The 21,563-nt window shown below is 36.8% G+C and overlaps 1 protein-coding gene and 1 long non-coding RNA gene across 3 annotated transcripts in view; one reads left to right on the top strand and one right to left on the bottom strand.

Moving 5' to 3' along the window:
* Positions 1-21,563, top strand: part of dennd2b (DENN domain containing 2B) — a 137,681-nt gene that overhangs the window by 5,173 nt on the left and 110,945 nt on the right. Inside the window, exon 1 of one of the 2 annotated variants that reach the window (XM_022670120.2) lies at positions 13,715-13,894. The exons of the other annotated variant lie outside the window; for it this stretch is intronic. The gene's annotated coding sequence lies outside the window, so the exon portion shown is untranslated. Of the gene's footprint in view, positions 1-13,714; positions 13,895-21,563 lie in introns of those variants that run through there. 2 annotated transcript variants of the gene reach the window in all.
* The window catches only part of LOC125782180 (uncharacterized), a 132,521-nt gene that overhangs the window by 99,662 nt on the left and 11,296 nt on the right, over positions 1-21,563 (bottom strand). The window lies entirely within an intron of this gene.

Genomic DNA, 21,563 nt, shown 5'->3' with positions numbered 1-21,563 from the left:
GATTAAGGTAGATCGAAGCAAAGGGCTCCAGATTGAGGTAGAATAAGGCAGAGCAAAGTAAACTGAGGCAGAGCGAGGTAGAGTGAGACAGAGTGAGGTACAGCAAATCACAGTGAGGGAGAGTAAGGTAGAGCAAGGTGAAGTGATCCAGAGCGAGGTAGTATGAGGTACAGCAAGGCAGAGCGAGGTAGTATGAGGTACAGCAATGCAGAGCGAGGTAGTATGAGGTACAGCAATGCAGAGCGAGGTAGTATGAGGTACAGCAATGCAGAGCGAGGTAGTATGAGGTACAGCAATGCAGAGCGAGGTAGTATGAGGTACAGCAAGGCAAAGCGAGGTAGTATGAGGTACAGCAATGCAGAGCGAGGTAGTATGAGGTACAGCAAGGCAGAGCGAGGTAGTATGAGGTACAGCAAGGCAGAGCGAGGTAGTATGAGGTACAGCAAGGCAGAGCGAGGTAGTATGAGGTACAGCAAGGCAGAGCGAGGTAGTATGAGGTACAGCAAGGCAGAGCGAGGTAGTATGAGGTACAGCAAGGCAGAGCGAGGTAAAATGAGATACAGCAAGGCAGAGCGAGGTAAAATGAGATACAGCAAGGCAAAGCAAGGTAGTATGAGGTACAGCAAGGCAGAGCGAGGTAGTATGAGGTACAGCAAGGCAGAGCGAGGTAGTATGAGGTACAGCACGGCAGAGTGAGGTAGTATGAGGTACAGCAAGGCAGAGCGAGGTAGTATGAGGTACAGCAAGGCAGAGCGAGGTAGTATGAGGTACAGCAAGGCAGAGCGAGGTAGTATGAGGTAGATGAAAGCAAAGTAAACTGAGGAAGAGTGAGGTGAAGCAAGGCAGAGAGAACTAGAGCAAGGCAGAGTGAGACAAAATAAACTGAGGCAGAGAGAGGTAAAATAAGATACAACAAAGCAGAGAGAGGTGAAGCGAATGAGAACGAGGCAGAGCAAAGTAAACTGAGGCAGAGAGAGGTACACTGAAATAGAGTTATATTTTTCTACAGTCACATTTAAATGAGCATAATATCTTTATATTTACACAGTAACACAGTTTAGAAATGGCAGTAGCTTTATCCACTAGCTTCTAATTGGCTGTAGTTATAAAATTTGAGTTTAAAAAATAATTTTAAATGGTTGTTTTTTTAAAGCAGTGAAAAAATGACGTTTTTCACCAACGGTCAACATCCTGTAAGATAAGAGAAGCTCTGAGTGAAGATCTACACCACTGTTCTGGGACCTGCTCCCACTCTCAGGGTTGATGGGACGTCTCAGAGGACATGTCCCACACGTGACAGCTTCCCGGTCTCCCGGAAAATGTCCCTCTGAAACTCTTTTATAGACATAACTGTCCTCCGGCAGCAGCTGGAGAACGTGTTGATCATTATTCCAGAATCTTCCAGTCTTTAAATTCTTAAAAAAAAAACTTCCAGAGGCAGAGCTGGAGGAACTGACTCTGATCTTTAGCAGATAAATCTATTTATTTTTATGCAAAATTCACGTTTTGCGCACTTTTTTATTTCTACTTTGGTCTCCAAACACTAAAAATTTGTTTTCTGTGAATCAGCTGAAAGAGATTTGAGTCAGGAATCGTTTGCTTCTAAAAGCTGTTTGGATGCTCCTCCCTTATTAGTGTGACATCACAACAAACCAGGAAACCTGCATAGAACCACTCTGGCTCCACCCCTCATTTATCAAACCCCACTAGAGCCCCACCCACTAGATCAGTTGAAAAAAATGTCCATTTCGGTAACTTTGGTTGAAAACCTAAGACAATACACAGCAAGGAATAGCCAGCAGACTTCTTCTGAGGGAGGAATCTGTACCTACTGTCTATGGCAAGTCAGCAAATGAGAGCGATCAGATGAGTAAGAACGTTAAAAAATGATTTTGTGCTTCTATCACAGTTAATGTTTTGTCAACACCATATGGTAAACGCTCAGCGTAAACATGGGGCGTGGCCAGCATCATCTTATTTGCATAAAAGTGACAGAGCCCTTAAACAGCTCGTTCTGAAACTGAACTGAAACTGGAAACAAGAATGGAGCTGCTGAGATCTCTTTATATGATAGTGATATAGATATATATTCATCCACAGTTTCAAGGAATGTAGCTCCAAAAGATTTTTAAATTAAAATTTAAAAAATAGGCCTTGAGTTTTAAAAATTATGGCTCAAAAATAATAATGATTGTAATTTTTGAATGTAATTTTTGGTGGTCAAGTCATTTTACACCTACTGTGCCTTGTGTCCAAGTTTGGTGCTTCTAGTTATTTGCACCTTGTCTCATTTTAACTGAGAAAAGTCTAATAATAATAATAATAATAGTAATAATAATAAAACAATTGCAGTAAGCAATACACTACTGTCACCTTTACATTCTACTAAATACTATACAATACTTACATAAGTTTTTAAATTTTATTTATTCTATATTACAGCGCTCTCTCCCATTTACAGTCAGGTTACCTTCATACTTTGTAAAAAAAAATGTGTATTGTTTGTATCTATATATCCTTGCATATATCTTATAATAATACGTTTTCTTTTTCTTGCTGCACCTTTACTTACGTCTTTATTTGATTATATTGCATCACCCCTGTTGTTTTTCTGTAACTGTAAATATCTATCTGGCACCGTTTCGGTAGAATATGCTGTATCATTTAAAGCTCCACTAGGTAGGATTGAGATTTTGTGCTCGTGGGCTCCCCCTACAGTTGTAGAGTGTAATAAATGTTTCAGCCAGATTTTAGTTTCTCTTTCTCGTTTTCTGGCTTCCACAGACATATTCGGTCTCTTTCCAGCTTCTGCCAGAGTGTCTGTATGTTAGTTTGTAAAGAATGAACCAGTAGTCCTTGTAGAACTGTTAGAACTAAAGGTCGGAAAGCAGGTCGCAGTTCTCGCGAGCGTTGGTCGCGGCCGCCTCGGAAAACTTACAGAGTCTGGTTTGAGCTCAGAGGAGCTCCGGCACAGACTCGAGAGCACCGCTATTCCTCCTATTACACCTCAATGCAGCGCTGCAGTGAGTTTCAAGCTGTAATTTCACTTCTTTAAAAAGATCAAAACTCAAGGAAATCCTACCTAGTGCTGCTTTAAGTGCTGCACTGTGTGGGATGGAGAGGGAAGAATGTGCTGGTGGACCCTGGTGAAGGTGTGAACAGGAACTGGTGTAAATCAGCCGGATCTTGTGGTTACTGAATTCCTGAGTTCTGTACGCTGGGCTGTAGTGAAGAGTCTGCAGGTTGAGAATGCATTACGCTGGTGTGGGCGGCGCTGTGTGAGTAGAATAAGGTCTGTGTGGTCAGATGAAGCTCGGGTCCTGCATATTTTAGTTGTGTGATGATGTTCGCAGACCTGCAGTCTCTGGGGAGATGTTCAGACTGAGCCGTATTGTTGTAGCTGAATGTTGCTGCTGGAGGAGCGAGTTATTCTCGGGTCAGAAGATCAGAACACACACGGATACGCTCAGTACAGAACACGACTCTACAGGATATAATCTGTGATTTTACAACCTGATTACACCTGTATATACATCACACAGCTTTACTCAATCGCTTGCCCTGTTTTCCTTATGGTAACGTCATAATAACAATCAGTTTCTCTGATTTTGCTATTTATAGGTTTATGTTTGAGTAAAATGAACATTGTTGTTTTATTCTATAAACTACAGACAACATTTCTCCCAAATTCCAAATAAAAATATTCTCATTTAGAGCATTTATTTACAGAAAATGAGAAATGACTGAAATAACAAAAAAAGATGCAGAGCTTTCAGACCTCAAATAATGCAAAGAAAACAAGTTCATATTCATAAAGTTTTAAGAGTTCAGAAATAATCAATATTTGGTGGAATAATTCTGGTGGTTTTTAGTCACAGTTTTTTTTTCATGCATCTTGGCATCATGTTCTCCTCCACCAGTCTTACACACTGCTTTTGGATAACTTTATGCTGCTTTACTCCTGGTGCAAAAATTCAAGCAGTTCAGTTTGGTGGTTTGATGGTTTGTGATCATCCATCTTCCTCTTGATTATATTCCAGAGGTTTTTAATTTGGTAAAATCAAAGAAAATCATCATTTTTAAGTGATCTCCTATTTTTCTTCAAAGCTTGGGGCCCTCTTTGTGCAGCGTGATTTAGGGCATATCAATGTGCCTTTGCTATCATAACGACGGGGAAAGTACACCTTGTGCACAAAAGGCATGTACTCATTCTCTTAATTAATCATGGGTGTGGTTACTTTTGGGCGTAAAGTGAAATAAACCAATCAGAGTGTCATCTGTTTGCTCATCATTCTCTTTAAGAGTAGATCAGGTGAGCTCTGTCTTTGGCGGATTGCTATTGTAACAGTGCAGCTACCTGGACGTGTTCAACAAACTCTTCTCAGCAGAGGAAACGGAGCTGCTGGTTGACGCTGTGAAGGAGCTCCAGCAGCTCATTTACGGGAACAGCAATGTTATTTTATTTACTATTCTGTTTATTGTTGATGTAAAAGTTGGGTTTGCTTCATTTTTGGTCAAATATAATGATATAAAAGTAAAGTTTAGTAAAATAAAGATTCAGTAAAGAGATCAGATGGATATAGTATGAACAGATTTAATGTAAAAGACGTGGAGAAGATTTATTCTTTAACTGAGAGCATCACCAGTAGCTGTTAAACTGAGCCGCAGTGGTTTGAGTGTCAGCTGAACCCAGTCCACAGCTCCCAGTCTGAGATGTGGTTCACCACACTGATCTGTAATTCTCACTGTGGGATGATGGTGAACTGATGTTCTCACAATTAGACCAATTACAGCCTCAGCGCTCAACACCACGCCACTGTGATTAATCACCAGCTGCACTGACTGTGACTCAGTTACTCTACAGATAAATATTAGGAGAATGCCAATTAGCCTTGTTCTGATAATTCAGGCACATCGCAATGCTCATCGCTATCTTACACCCCACCAACAGTCTATTTTTACTCCTGTTTTCCTCCTGTCTGGTTTAAATAGCAGCAGAGCTTCTGAATATATCTACACTGATGGGCGTGGTGTTCTGGAAATGAGGTGTGTTCAGGTACATTTCTGGAGTTTTATCTTGTTTATCTTGGTAACAGAAAACACAGGAGCTCCACTGACTGAATACAACCTAGACAGACGCCAACAGTCAGACGTTCATCGCTATCTCGGTAACACAGGCGCTGTGCTGAGCCGAGCGTACACCCCCACTTATTACACACACATCAACACACAGCAGCACAAACCCAACTTTTACATCAACAATAAACAGAATAGTAAATAAAACTAGAAACGCAGGATGGTTGCGCAGCTAAAATTTCTCCCACCGATCGCTATGGTCGTTGCTATGATGTTGATAGATGCTTGCTATGGTTTTTGTGGTGATTGCTAAGGTGTTGCTAAGCAGTTGCTAGGTGGTTGCTAAGATGTTGCTAGGTGGTTGCTAAGGCGTTGCTATGGTATCCATGGTGGTTGCTAAGGTATTGCTCAGCAGTTGCTAGGTGGTTGCTAAGGTGTTGCCAGGTGGTTGCTAAGACGTTGCTATGGTATCCGGGGTGGTTGCTATGATGTTGCTAACAGTTGCTAGGTGGTTGCTAATGTGTTGCTATGGTATCCATGGTGGTTGGTATGATGTTGCTAAGCAGTTGCTAGGTGGTTGCTAAGGCATTGCTGTGGTATCTGGGGTGGTTGCTATGGTTTTGCTAAGTAGTTGCTAGGTGGTTGCTAAGGTGTTGCTAGGTGGTAGCTATGGTGTTGCTATGATGTTGCTAAGCAGTTGCTAGGTGGTTGCTAAATAACATATTTGCATAAATGGCACACATGGCATTGCTATGGACGCTAGACGTTTGTTGGACACGTCCAGGTAGCTGCACCATTAAAATAGCAATATTTTTGTGTTTGTCTATCACTTAAAATCTCATAAAATAAAACACATTTAAGTTTGCGGTTGTAAGGTGACAAAATGTGAAAAAGTTCAAGGGGTATGAATACTTTTGCAATCCACTGTAGCTTAAGTCATAAGTGATGAATCAGGATAAATTCTATAAAAAGTATGTTGTCATAACTTGAATTGCTCAAGCTTTTTTTTATTTTTACAGTGTGTTGTTTTGCCTTTATGACCTCCAGTTCACTACCACTGGGAAAACAAACCAGAGACAGTACATTTTTTCTTTTGTGCATCATTCCACATTAGACCAATAAAAAAAAAAAAAAAAAAAAGATCACAAAAATGATGAGTTTCTTTGATTTTACCAAATTGAAAACCTCTGGAATATAATCAAGAGGAAGATGGATGATCACAAACCATCAAACCACCAAACTGAACTGCTTGAATTTTTGCACCAGGAGTAAAGCAGCGTAAAGTTATCCAAAAGCAGTGTGTAAGACTGGTGGAGGAGGAGAACATGATGCCAAGATGCATGAAAAAAACTGTGATTAAAAACCACCAGGGTTATTCCATCAAATATTGATTATTTCTGAACTCTTAATACTTTATGAATATGAACTTGTTTTCTTTGCATTATTTGAGGTCTGAAAGTTCTGCATCTTTTTTGTTATTTCAGTCATTTCTCATTTTCTGTAAATAAATGCTCTAAATGAGAATATTTTTATTTGTAATTTGGGAGAAATGTTGTCTGTAGTTTATAGAATAAAACAACAATGTTCATTTTACTCAAACTTAAACTGAATTAAAAACTGAAGTGCTCTCTTTATTTTTTTCCAGAACTGTATCTTAAAAGAGAACTCTGGTGTAAAATGTACTTTTGTTTTAGTAAAACATGATAAAAGTTATTATCTTTGATGAATAGCACACCTCCGTTCTCCCACAGCGTTCAGAGATCCAGAAATTTTAACCGTTAGTCCAACAAACACCCTTCAGAGCGCCGCTGAACTGAACTAAAACAATAACATAGACGAATATATACATAGACTCTACATAGTGTAGCAGCTGGCGCCAGGAGGCAGGCTACGTGCAGTCTATGTATATATATGTCTATGTCATTATCAGTACAGTGATGGCGGCGCTCGGAGCTGAAGCTAGTAGCATTATGGGATGTAAACAGTGGTTTTTAATGAGCTTCTTCTGCACTTTTTAAGTTATTAATGCCTCATTTTAAATGTCAGGGCTCTCCGGATTCTAGTAAGGAGGTGTGGAGCTACTTTGAGCTGGATAACGGTGTAAAAAGTGATTTATCAGAGTAAATTATGCCCCGTATCTCCCAGTCTGAAGGGTGTTTGTTGGATAAGCTGTTAAAATTTCTGGATCTCTGAACGCTGTGGGAGAACGGAGGTGTGCTATTCATCAAAGATAAGAACTTTTTATCATGTTTTACTAAAACAAAAGTACATTTTACACCAGAGTTCTCCTTTAAATTTGAATTTATATGAGAGTGACTGCGTGTTTTATGCAGGAATGTGAATAATGAGTCAGTGTTCTGGAACGCGTCGTGTTTCTCAGGACTCTGGCGGCTGCATGTGGACAGCAGGTCGGTGACCCGGCCGCTCAGTGCTGATGACACTGTGTTGGAGGGACCGTGAGGAGGACAGTGCTCCTCAGATCTGATCCGAGCTGCCAATGTTTCCCAGAATTCCTCCTCCACTTACGCAGCGTATGACTTTAATGCACAGCTCTGCATTCCTCAGTTTCTGCAGCTGTGAGCGATGCGTTACGCTTGTTCTGCGCTGAGCGAGGAACTGGAGCACATGGCTGGACGGTAAATCAGCCGAGGGTTCTGGATGTCTGTGGGCTTCCCGGCAGGCGTGGACGTCCAGCGGAGTCCGAGCCAGAGACCTAATTATAGTCCCGCAGGAATCTGCTCTCCTCGTTCAAAACAAAACACAGCGGCAATATTTAGAGAGTGTTTTTATCACAAAAACCAGGAAAATCTGGGGTTAGAACATCAAGTCACAAGTTCTGGACGGTGCATTTCTTTAAACTGCCAGTTTATAAACCACGGAAATGCTGTGTACTCAGAGACAAAGTGCTACAAATGAGTTATTAGCACAGGTGGAAAAAGTACTGAAAAATTGTAATTAAGTAAAAGTACCTTTACTTTGCTAAAATTCTACTCAAGTAAAAGTAAAAGTACCCAACTAAAAATCTACTCGAGTAAAAGTAAAAAATACTCCATTTTAAATTTACTTTGAGTAAAAGTTACATAGTTACTTTTATCAATTTGATCTAAAAAAGTACAAATCAAATTATATTATATTAAATCATTTGGATCTTTCAGGCAGTGTTTGTTCAGAACACCACATAAAACATTTTCAAGAACAAGTGTTATAGGTTTCTATGATAATTTTTTTTTCTTTACTGTTAAAAAATTAAAAGGTTATGTTCGAATAGGCGACTATAAACTGTATTTTTATAGTTTTACAGTTCATTATTATTTTTTAAGTTGCCGTTCCTATGCTTTAACTGCTATTTACATGTTTTTTTAACATCCAAGCAGATGTTTAATGTTCCTAATAAAAACTTAAGGTGCCGTAAAGAAGCACATATCGATGGGTAGCTTAACTCAACACCGGCTACACAGCGTCTCATAGCGTCTCTTCAGCTGCGCTGCCATGGAGAAAAAAACTCATTTTTCAATTCAGACGATTTTATTTTTTCCCCACCATTTCAATTTTTACTCAGTAACAGGGAGTTTTCCAATGCTGCAAAGTAAATTACTTGTGTCAAAATGTACTTAAGTAAAAGTAAAATTACCTATTTTTAAAAACTTCTTTAAAAATTACAAATTACTCATAAAATCTACTCAATTAAACCTCTGGTTATTAGTAGGACTGCAATGATTAGTCGTCACTCCTGCACTTTATTTTGTCTATTGCTTGTTGTCCCATGTTGCACCATGGTTCCGGAGGAACGTAAGTTCACTACAATGACAATAAAAACCTCTTGACTTTTGACTTGACTTGTCTGCAGCAGCTAGTAAAAGAAAATATTCAGAAAAAAATGAGTCGATCAGGAAAAGCACCGTGTCTACATCAACCTGTCAATTGGTATTCATGGCCCCGCCCACCTCGACTCAGGACCGCCCACAGACAAGCAGAGCTGAAGCCGGGCGGCGACGCCATCTCGTCAGATAGGAGATAACTAACAGTGCTAGGAACAGCATGCAGTTCATTCCTGTGTTATTTGTGCGAATAACACATCAGTGTTTATATACTTTACCCAGTAATTCAGAGCTAAGAAACAAATGATTAGAATTAGTCTATGGAGGAAAAACACCACCAGCCAAGTACAACTGAGATAGGTAGGTGTTTAGATGTTTAGAACAGTTCTGTTTACACTAGTTAAACAGAAATTACTTTCTGGACCTGGACTCTACCCACCGCTGTGTGTAACTATAGGTTTAAATAGGATCTCCGGTGGATTTGGTGTTTTTCAGAGACTCTAAGACTAGGTGGCTGGACTGCACCTAGCAGGGCATTATTACACATGTTGTAAAGTAACATACGACATCGCAAAACACTGATATTAGTGTAAAAATGTATTTTTATTTTAAAACGTTTCTAACTGTTGTTCGTCTCGCTGCCTCCTGGTGTCGCAGTGCTGTTAGCCAATCAGAGGCGATGTATTATGTTTTCATGTATGAATATTTATAAGCAAAAGCGGAAATCTTATTGTTGCTTTCTGTCCACTCCTTCACCGGACTAAAACAGTGCTGTACAGGATCCCTGGAGCACTTTTTTCCATAAAAAACACACCTAGACATTTTAAAATGAATTAAAAAACTATGAAATTTGATCTTTGAGACCCAGAGGTTTGCATGTTTGCATGTTTGTTTGTATAATCTTTTGTTACTCCAACAAAAGCAGCATAAACTCTTTTTTAAAGCCTTAATTTCAGAAGAAACAGTGAGAGATCAGTGTCCCGACACTTCTGTCCATATAGAGCATAAAGTTCTGGCTGGAGCTGAACTGGACCATGTGGTTCTGATTGAGGAATGCTCTGGGTTTTGTGTAGGAGTGAGAAAGTGAAGAGAGAGGCGCGTGGGGGGCAAAACAACCCCTCTCCATGGGAACAGGCTCAGCCTTCAGACAGGGTTGCCAGATTGCGCAGTTTCACACTTAAATTGAAGCTGATTTTTTATTTTTTTGGTGGCAACATGATTTCTATTGGTTTAGACAAGTTTAACCCTCCTGTTATGTTCATTTGTCACGAACAGCAATGGTGTTCTGGGGTTGATTTGACCCGGTTCATGTTTAATTACCCCAAAAAATCCTTAGAAGTAGTGTAAATATTTCATTTCTAACTCCATTACTAATTATTCTGTCAATGTTTAGTGCAATGGTGTTCCTTACCTCTAACAGGTAATGCTTTAATTAGGATAATTTACTAATTTTTCATATAAAAAATATATTTTTTTAACTTTTTAAATGTTTCACTACTTTATTACTTTTAAAAGACCAACATATATAACATTGCAATTTAGTTTTAGTTTTAGTTTTAGTTTTTGCAGGGGGTGATTGAAGCAAATATGTGAGATGAATCATTTTCATATTATATGTTGATTAAACAAATTAAAGCAAGCAGAAGAAGTTTCATACTGAAAAAAAATACTTTTCACTATTTTTCCTAGATCTTCAAACTTTAAAACAAGTCAAATTGACCCAAAACATAAGAGGAGGGTTAAATTCTTAAACAGTAATTAGAAACACATCCAAACTCAAAACCCATTAATAAAATTAATAGAAGAAAGAAAGAAAGAAAGAACATAAAACAAGTTGCTTTAATTCAGGTATAGATGTTGTGATCTTATATAATATATTTCCTTGTTTTAAACCTTGAAAAGTTTAATATAATTTTTTTAAACTACGTATTCTGTTATATACAGTATTGTATATAACTGTATATTGTATATTGCAAATGTTTTAGGCACCTGTGGGAATTTCAGTAAAGAAAAAGCTTCTTATCTGTGCAGTAAGTGTTTATTATCTCATTAAAACACATTACAGCATTAGAATAAATACAAACAGCAAATTTACAAAAAGCAAAAGTTTTCCTTAAAACAACAAAACATCTCCTAATCTCTCCTCCTCTTAATCTGAGTTTAATATAGTTATTTATTTCTAGTTCTCATCATATTAATCAACAGCTGGTTTGGTAAATTACTGGTAAATGTGGTAAATCAGGTGAGCTGCTGACGGAACTGAACATAATAAACACATGCTGTCTGAGGAGCATCCAGGAGAAATCTGAATGTCTACACTTTGTTCTTCAGCTCGGCTCACAGGATATAAAACATACTTATAGTTAAAAATGAGAATTCCTTCTTACATTTTACTGTATTTATGTTTATTTGCATCTGTTCAAATTTGATGTTTTTTTTCAAGTAAAAACACAAAGAAATTGCTGAGATAAATAGATTAGTGTAATTTGCTTTGGTGCCTACAACTTTTGCACAGTACTGAATAAATGTACAGATTAACTATTATTTTTCTTAATTAAACATCCATTTAAGATTGAATGCACATACTGAATTAAATAAACAACATATAGACTTTAAAAAGTATTTCTTTTCAACATATGAAGAAATATGTATGAAATATGAAAATACTACAGGTCTATAGTGGGGCTTGAAAATGTATTGAACCCTTTGGATATTTCTACATTTCTGCATAAAATGACCTAAAACATCATCAGATTTTTTGTACTTAAAGTCCTAAAAGTAGATAAAGAGAGCCTATTTAAACAAAAGAAAGAAAAATGTTATTCTTCCTCTTTTTATTAAGGAAATTGATTCAATATTACATATTTATGAGGGTAAAAGTTTGTGAACATTTGCTTTCAGTTCTAAAAGTAGATGAAGAAAACCCAGATAAACATATGAGAAAAAAAATATTATAGTTGCCCATTTATTTATTGAGGGAAATGATCAAATGTCACATATATATGAGGGTAAAATATTTGTGATATTTTAAAATATTTTACTTGATAATTTATTTATTGGGGGAAATGATCCAAAATTACATATTTATGCTAAAAGTATGTGAAGCTCTAGGATTAGCACTTAATTTAAAGGTGAAATTAGACTCAGGTGTTTTTTTTTATTAGTGGGATGATAATCAGGTGTGAGTGGGCGGAGCCTGTTTTATTTAAAGACAGGGATCTATCAAATTCTGCTCTTCACAACACGTTTGTGGAAATGTATCATGTATCATGACACGAACAAAGGGTATTTCTAAGGACCAAAAAAAGGAGTAGTTGATGCTCCTTAGGCTGGTAAAGGTTATAAAAACATCTCTAAATTGAGAGTTTGGGCTCCGTTAATCAACAGATTACAGTGTAGAAATAGAGGAAAATCAAGACCATTGTTACCCTCCTCAGAAGTGGTTGACCAATAATGAAAAAGTATAATACTCAGCGATGTCGCTAGAAGAAAAGCCACTAAAGCTACAGCTCTCCAAAAAGAATATTGCTGCTCATATATAGTTTGCTAGAGATCACGTGGACAAGCCAGAAGACTTTTGGAAGAATGTTTTGCGGACGGATGAGACTAAAATAGAAGTTTTTGGTTTAAATGAACAGTATTATGTTGGAGAAGAACAGCACTGCATTCCAGTATAAGAACCTTATGCAATCAGTGAAACATGGTGTAGGTGGTATCATGGTTTGGGCCTATTTTGTCTTAATTGAATTCTAAATTATATCAAAGAATTATGATGAGGAAAATATCAGGACATCTGACCATGAACTGAATCTCAAGGGAGGGTGGGTCATGCAGCAGGACAATGACCCTATAATCACGTAAATCGTTCTACCAGAAAATGGATCAATAAGAATAAAGTTAATGTTTTAGAATGGGTTCCAAGTCAAAGTCCTGATCTTAATCCAATGGAAATGTTGTGTGCGGAGCTGAAGTGATCAGTTAATGTGAGAAAATCAGATTAACCACCAACATCCCAGAGTTGAAGCTGTTTTATCCAGAGAAATGGGCTAAAGTTCCTCCAGGCTGGTGTTCAGGACTGATCTACAGATACTGAAAACATTTAGTTATAGCAGTTATTGCTGCAAAGAGGGGAAATTAAACCAGATACTGAAAGCAAAGGTGCACATACTTTTAAACTCATAAAAATGTAATATTGGATAATTTTCCGTAATAAATGAGGAAGTATAATATTTGTGTCTAATTTGATAAACTAGGTTCTCTTCATCTACTTTTAGTACTTGTGTGAAAATCTGATGAGGTTTTAGGTCACATTTATGCAGAAATATAGAAAATTCTAAAGGGTTTTACAAACTTTCCACAAACAGCTAAAATGTTAATATTTTAAACTCTTTAAGCCTTTATTATAAGAATTGTGCATTTAATTTCAAATATAAGCTAAAAATGTGTATAATACACACACATGCTAAATAGTTAATATTTAGAAAATAAATGCTTGACTCTTAACTTCAGAAAAAAACAAGTTCGAAACTACTTAAAAGATTATAATAATTTAATAATTTATTTATAAATATTTTTTGGCAATTCCTGATCTGTTCAATTTTAAGATGAACAGTTTTATTTAACAATTTTATTTTTAGGACATTCAGTTTTTAATCTTTAATAAAGTTTGATAGTGTTGATTTGAAGAACAGCGGCTGTTTTATTTGTTTTGGGGTTGTATTTTTTGTTTTAAAATTTTTGGCTCGTTTTTATGGTTCTGGAACACGTTTTGGATGGAAAACTCTGTCGCAATCTGGCAACCCAGCCCTGAGCCAGAAAGCCTGTGCAGAAGGCAGGGTTCAGGAGAACAGGAGAAGAACATGTCTGGAAGTTGGAGGAGAAGTTTCTGAAAGCACCGGCAGATCCGACCTCAGATTCGGGCTTTATTTAACCGGATAAATCGCGTTATTCTGGGAGAAACCGGCGGCAGGATGGGTCGGACGTTGCCGCGCTTTTCTGAGGTAAAAACCGCTTTTCCCGCTTTTGGTTATTTTGTTATTTTTTGTTATTTATCTTCCTCTGAGAAAAAAACAGCGGAACTCTTTAAAACACAGTTTTGTCTTCAGTCCATCCGCTAAACACCACTCTTACATGTTGATTTTAGATGTTTTGATTTTCAGAAAAGCGTAAAACAACTTTTAAACGTGTGAAAAAAGTCCCGCTACCGTTAAATCCGGCGGAAACTAAAGCTGGTAGGGTTATTAGTGGTGGTTTTATGATCGGTAATTCTGTGTAGTTAGTTAGTGAAGGCTGGTCGGTATCGGAATTAAATCACACTGCAGTAGTTTTACTTTATTAACTATATTTTAGCGTGTTTAAAGCTTCTGATTATCAACAGAAATCAAAATCAATGATCCAACATACTGTAGCTTAATATTACTAATGCTGAGCACTGTGTGTATAGAATATTAAAACAGTTTATTCTTATGTTTATACAGTTTATATTACTATTATCTTCATTATCTCTGATTTTCTCAACTCCTTCAGCTATTGTCACTAAACTGCCTATTTCTTCTCATTCATAGATAGATAGATAGATAGATAGACAGACACGGATTTAGACAGACAGACAGACAGACAGACAGACAGACAGATAGATAGATAGATAGATAGATAGACACATACAATAGATAGATCCCTCCTGAGGAGCGTTGTGTTTATTTATTTATTTATTTATTTTTATTTCTTTCTTCTTGGGTTTACCTGTTTTGAGATTGCTCTGTTCTGCAATTGGGTTCAACATCCCTCTGGGCTGGAGAGCTACTAGTCTGTAACTCCATCCCGTTACACAATTTTTGATCCATCTGTCTTTCTGTCTGTCTGTCTGTCCGTCCCTGGGCTCGGTTTATCCATCTGTATGTCTAGAGTGAACTGAATGATACTGGGCAGATAGTGAGAACAGTGTGAATGTTCTTTTTACATCAAGCAGAAAAAAAGTAAATTCATTAAGTTTGACCATTTAAATAAATAGATTTAACATTATGTGACTGTTGAGCACAGACACATAATAATCCTAAAAAAATGTATTGTGTAGCCATATCTGTATAACCTAAAATCTGTGTAGGCAGACTGCTAAAACCAGAATGGTGAAAAATCTTATAGTTAAAAAATATAAAATTATTTATACAGAACAATATTTGTAGGCTCTTTAGTTTCTGCAAAGATGAAAAAGTTGATATTGGCAAAATAAATAAATGAAAAACTAAAAGGAATGTGTTTGCTATTCAGGTTTTTGACAAATTGTTAATTTTGTTTAATTTCAGTTGTGGGCAAAAAAAAAACATAATATAACATAACATTTTGGTGCATCCTATGGATGTAAGAAAATGCTGATGTATGGAACACTCATATATTCAGAAGTGGTTTGTTTAGTGTTGTGCTTAAACCCCGCCCCCTAAGAAACAGTGTTGTTCTCTTAGTGTTATTAGATTAGTTTTAGTTTTATTCATGTTTTTATACTAGGGATGCAACAATGAGAGAAACCGATGGGGGCTGTTTACCGATAATAAAAAAATAAAGCAATTATTGGCCAATACCAATATAATTTATATAATTGTGCATCCCTATTTTATACTATAAGTGTTTTCCTAACATTTGATTAAAACAAATGCAGTATATCACCTTGCTTACAGTATCGCAATATATTGTGACTCCTGTATTGAGATACGTATCATATCTCCAAGTTCTTGCCAACACACAGGGCATCACTATTTTCAAAAGAATTATGTTTTTCCCAGAATTATTCTTTCCTATCTCATTTAGCCAAAGGTGTAAAAGTATCTCCATTCATTACTCTGTATGTAGGAGTATATTTTAGATACTAGTGTTTAATAAAATACTTCTGTAGAAGTTGAAGAAGAATCAACTAAAGCTTTTTACTCTTTAAGTAAAAGTGTTTAAAAAAGTACTGGTTTCAAAACTACTTAAAGTATAAAAGTAAAAGTAATGTAAGGAGAAAAAATAAAGTCATTAAGTGCAAAAGCTTAGGCCACGCCCACATAGTCCTATAGTGCACTACCCTCCCTCCCCTCCCCAAAACACATTTTTATGCTGATAATATATTCTGGGATTTTGCACTAGGCTGTTCACTAGTGTTTCAGCTGCATATACGCTCATTGTACATGAATGTATTTTATTTAGTAGAATGTAAATATATATTAAATATATTAAGCTTTAGTTGAGAGTATTGAGAGCTGGAGTTCTCTTGAGTCTCTGCACGGATCATCTTCATTCTAGACTACATACGTCTGCTATGTTCTTGCTGGAGTGTGTGTGTGTGGAGGGGGGGCGGCGTGTGCAGGTGTGATGGATCACAGTATAAACCAATAGGGAGTGGGAATGGTATATGTTTATACTTCTCTACATCCAATCAGAATCAGATTCACTCTATCTGGATGGAGAGATTTATCTGGATAGGGGTTTTATTTTATTGAACGACGAGAAGCCGGAATAAAAAACAGCTGAAATGAAACAGGAGTAACGAGGATATTTTTATTAAAATTTAAGGAGAAGAAAGTTCAGATAGTGAAAATGTAAAATATTTACTCCAGTAAAGTAGAGATAACCAACATTTCTACTTAAGTTATGTAAAAAAAAAAGTACACTGAAAAAAATTGAGTAAAAATTACTTTAATTTAATTTTGTGTAAATTTAAGTAACTTTAACTCAGTTTCAAGACTTAAATGTGCAAAAATAAAACGAAGTAAAGTTTACTAAAATAAAGGATTGATTCAGTAAAAATAAATGAAGTAAAGTTTAATAAAAGAAAGGATTGATTCAGTAAAAATAAATGAAGTAAAAGTTTACTAAAAGAAAGGATTGATTCAGTAAAAATAAATGAAGTAAAGTTTACTAAAAGAAAGGATTGATTCAGTAAAAATAAATGAAGTAAAGTTTACTAAAAGAAAGGATTGATTCAGTAAAAATAAATGAAGTAAAGTTTACTAAAAGAAAGGATTGATTCAGTAAAAATAAATGAAGTAAAGTTTACTAAAAGAAAGGATTGATTCAGTAAAAATAAATGGAGTAAAGTTTACTAAAAGAAAGGATTGATTCAATAAAAATAAATGAAGTAAAGTTTACTAAAAGAAAGGATTGATTCAGTAAAAATAAATGAAGTAAAGTTTACTAAAAGAAAGGATTTATTCAGTAAAAATAAATGAAGTAAAGTTTACTAAAAGAAAGGATTGATTCAGTAAAAATAAATGAAGTAAAGTTTAATAAAAGAAAGGATTGATTCAGTAAAAATAAATAAAGTAAAGTTTACTAAAAGAAAGGATTGATTCAGTAAAAATAAATGTAGTAAAGTTTACTAAAAGAAAGGATTGATTCAGTAAAAATAAATGAAGTAAAGTTTACTAAAAGAAAGGATTGATTCAATAAAAATAAATAAAGTAAAGTTTACTAAAAGAAAGGATTGATTCAGTAAAAATAAATGAAGTAAAAGTTTACTAAAAGAAAGGATTGATTCAGTAAAAATAAATGAAGTAAAGTTTACTAAAAGAAAGGATTGATTCAGTAAAAATAAATGAAGTAAAGTTTAATAAAAGAAAGGATTGATTCAGTAAAATACTAAAGTAAAGGTTACTTATTTCAGTTTACTTATGCACTTTATGTAACATTTAAAAAAAAAGCAAATGAAGAAAGTTGTGAAATTTCTTTTCAGTGTGTTTGTGCTTCATTTTATAGTAAACAAATATTATTTAATAGGAAAAGCAGACAATATAAAATCAGAGCCAGGTCCTGGTTTCCTGATGAATCAGGCTCCAGTCAGATCTGTGGTTGAGGTGTTTCTATACTGGTGTAACTGGTGAAAGTAATGTTTGCTCCTGCCCTCAGTCCCAGCAGCCCCTTCACTGCAGGCCTTTATTCTCCAGTCCTCTGAACAGACTGGCTATTGTGCCCCCCGAACAATGACCTTCCTCCTGATTGGCCGGATGGTCCGCTGGAGCTCGCGGGGGGGGGCAGATCTTGCGTAATGTGGACAAGGGCAGGATGTCACCAGACATTGGACTGTTTATCATTTTCATCCAGCAGTATCGATTATTTCAGGGCTTATCTCTGATCCACATGCTGATTCAGATCTGTTACAGGTTGTTTTTTGTGTAGAAACTGGGTCTGTAGGGTTGAGTTGAGTTTTAGCATGAACAATTCTGCATTAGAGCATTAGAGCTGGGCAGCATGATGGTATTTTGTACAGAATTTAATTTTAATGATTAGTTTAGGTATAAAGAAATCACTAGAAAGCGGCGTTGTACTCTTATCGCCATTAGATCCTGCTGTTTTAATTGGCTGTAAGAGCACAGTTCTGCTCTAAATATTACAATGCACACAACATTATGGGAGACATACCAGAGTTCAAAAGAGGACAAATTGTTGGTGCACGTCTTGCTGGAGCATCTGTGACCAAGACAGCAAGTCTTTGTGATGCATCAAGAGCCACGGTATCCAGGGTAATGTCAGCGTACCACCAAGAAGAACCAACCACATCCAACAGGATTAACTGTGGACGCTGCAAGAGGAAGCTGTCTGAAAGGGATGTTCGGGTGCTAACCCGGATTGTATCCAAAAAACATAAAACCACGGCTGATCAAATCACGCAGAATTCAATGTGCACCGCAACTCTCTCTATGGATATAGATAGACATACAGATAGATAGATAGACAGACAGATAGATACATCTGTGATAATGCGAAAATGCAGTTATATAATCATAAAGCAGTGCAAATTTGCAAAGATGCAAACAGTGGACAATAAATATTAAATAAACTGTTAAAACTATTAGTGCAAAATGGTTTTAAATCATGATAAAAACAGGGAATCTATTAGGAGGGTGTGTCTGAAGAGATGGGGGGATGTCCACTGGAGTGACGAGTGAAAAACTACAAAACCCCTGTAATTAAGTGCTGAACTGAAGGAGGAGTGTTTGGGCAGGAAGAGTTTCGTCACACCTCCAGGCTTTATGATTATTTACCTGCAGTTTCTCTGCGCAGAGTCTCTGTTTTCTGGACCATTTATCATTAGAAACACTCTGGAACACGAGCCAGTTTTTACTCACCTCCAGATACGGATTTAACCCTGAGATTTCAGCTGGAAAAGCGTCAGTCGGTGGTTAATTCACGCGTTTAGCTCGTAAGACGCATGCTGTATCTAGTCTACAGGTGTCAAACTCAGGTCATACAGGACACAGCCCTGCAGAGATTAGCGCCTTTAGCTCTTCTGACTGACGTTTTAATTCAGCTTAATTTGAGCTTATGTAGGACTTTCACGATATATCGTACCAGAAATTATTACGATAGACGATATTATTGTCGTTTTTCTTCAGTCTGTAATGCACAAAAAAGAAGACTCTACTGTATACAGGGTTTGGACAATGAAACTGAAACACCTGTCATCATTTTAGTGTGGGATTTTAGGTTTCATGGCTAAATTGGAGCAGCCTGGTGTTCAATCTTCATTAATTGCACATTGCACCAGTAAGAGCAGAGTGTGAAGGTTCAATTAGCAGGGTAAGAGCACAGTTCTGCTCTAAATATTGCAATGCACACAACATTATGGGGGACATACCAGAGTTCAAAAGAGGACAAATTGTTGGTGCACGTCTTGCTGGAGCATCTGTGACCAAGACAGCAAGTCTTTGTGATGCATCAAGAGCCACGGTGTCCAGGGTAATGTCAGCACACCACCAAGAAGGACCAACCACATCCAACAGGATTAACTGTGGACGCTGTAAGAGGAAGCTGTCTGAAAGGGATGTTCGGGTGCTAACCCGGATTGTATCCAATAAAAAACATAAAACCACGGCTGATCAAATCACGCAGAATTCAATGTGCACCTCAACTCTCCTGTTTCCACCAGAACTGTCCGTCACCACAATCAATTACTGTGCTCTAAAACCAGGTGTTTCAGATTCATTGCCCAACCCCTGTATATTTTACTATATTCTACTAGGGATCAAACAGTCATGAAAAACCTGGAAAAGTCATGAAATTTAAAAAATGCCAATTTCCAGGCCTGGATAAGTTTTGGAAAAGCTTTTGAGCTGAATAAAATACATTAGCTCAGAGTTAATTCAATAATTTAGCCCCAAACAATACAGCTCTCAGGACCAGACACTAGGGGTGGTATCAGAATTGTCACTGATTTCCTAGTTCGATTCGATTCCGATTCACATGGTCCCGATTCAATTCAAAATTGATTAATTTAGGTAAATTTTAGTTATAATAAAAACTGTATATATAAATATGAAATGTAATTATACAAGGAACACTCACACTCCCATTATTAAAATATTAGTGTTTATATTATATAGACTAGTATAAACACAACGGTTACATTCTTCTTTTAATATAATTTAAAGTAGCTTTGTTCATTGCTACACCGTGTTTCACATCTCTATACAGGTTTGGAATGACTTGGGTAAAACATAACGTGATCCAGAGCGTTAATGAGGCTTCGATGAAAAGCATTGTTTTCAACAGTGCTGTATGAACATATATACTGACATTTGAGTTTCATAAAACTGAAACATAACATGCTTTATACATTTCTTATTTATGTGTAAATAAAAGTGTGAAATTTACCCAGACCCACTAATTCAGATGTGATAATATAATAAGCACAATCTGTGACAGTGACAACAAAAAGACAACAAGTAAAATGTTAATAATAATAATGTTAAGAGAGAAAAATGTATTAAATTCAAAGGAAAAGCGGCCGGTCTGAGCGGAGTTCAGTTTCCCGTTATAAGGGGCTCTGGGGATAAAATAATCTGAATTAGTAATTGAGCTTCGTAAAGAACATGATCATAATTCCACTATTTACACATTAAATCACTCAGTTACAGGTTAATCTACAGTTTTTCCGTCTAACAGTTAAACCTTTTACACTGAGCGACCGCCTGAAGCTGCTATAGCGCACCAGCGGGGTTAGCTTAGCGTGCTGGCCGCGTTTGGTGTTTGGATACCCAGCTAAAAGGGGATTAGTTTAACCAGTAAAGCGCTAACCAGCTAAGCTAACTGTAGCTTCAGCGGGACAGGTCTTACTTTAATTCAAATACAGGCGAAAACAACACTGGAAAACAACTTAAAACAGTGTTAAATGTAGTAGTTTGATAAATACAGGCAGCATTGAGTCGAAATACAGAAGAAAACCGGAAAAGTGCAGCTAAAATGGCAACACCTCTGCAACCACCTACCAAGCACGGTTCACCGTTTGGTTACTATGGTGTTGTTAAGTGGTTGCAGAGGTGTTGCTATGGGATCTGTTGTGTTTGCTAAGGTGTTGCTAGGTGGTTACAAAGGTGTTGCAATGTTATCAGTTGTGGTTTCTAGGTGTTCCTAAGGCATTGCTTTGGTATCTGTTGTGGTTGCTAGGTGGCTCCTAAGGTGTTGCTATGCTATCTGTTGTGGTTGCTAGGTAGTTCCTAAGGTGTTGTTATGGTATCCGTGGTGGTTGCTGTGGTGTTGCTAAGTGGTTGCCAAGGTGATGCTAAGTTATCTGTTGTGGTTGCTAGGTGTTCCTAAGGCGTGGCTTTGGTATCTGTTGTGGTTGCTAGGTGGTTCCTAAGGTGGTGTTATGGTATCCGTGGTGGTTGCTATGGTTTTGCTAAGTGGTTGCTAAGGTGTTGC

This window comes from Astyanax mexicanus, chromosome 16, assembly GCF_023375975.1.
Source record: "Astyanax mexicanus isolate ESR-SI-001 chromosome 16, AstMex3_surface, whole genome shotgun sequence".
In the NCBI taxonomy this organism is placed as follows: Eukaryota; Metazoa; Chordata; class Actinopteri; order Characiformes; family Acestrorhamphidae; genus Astyanax; species Astyanax mexicanus.
The sequence above is the reverse complement of the archived record's forward strand: the minus strand, read 5'-3'. Positions and strand labels throughout refer to the sequence as shown.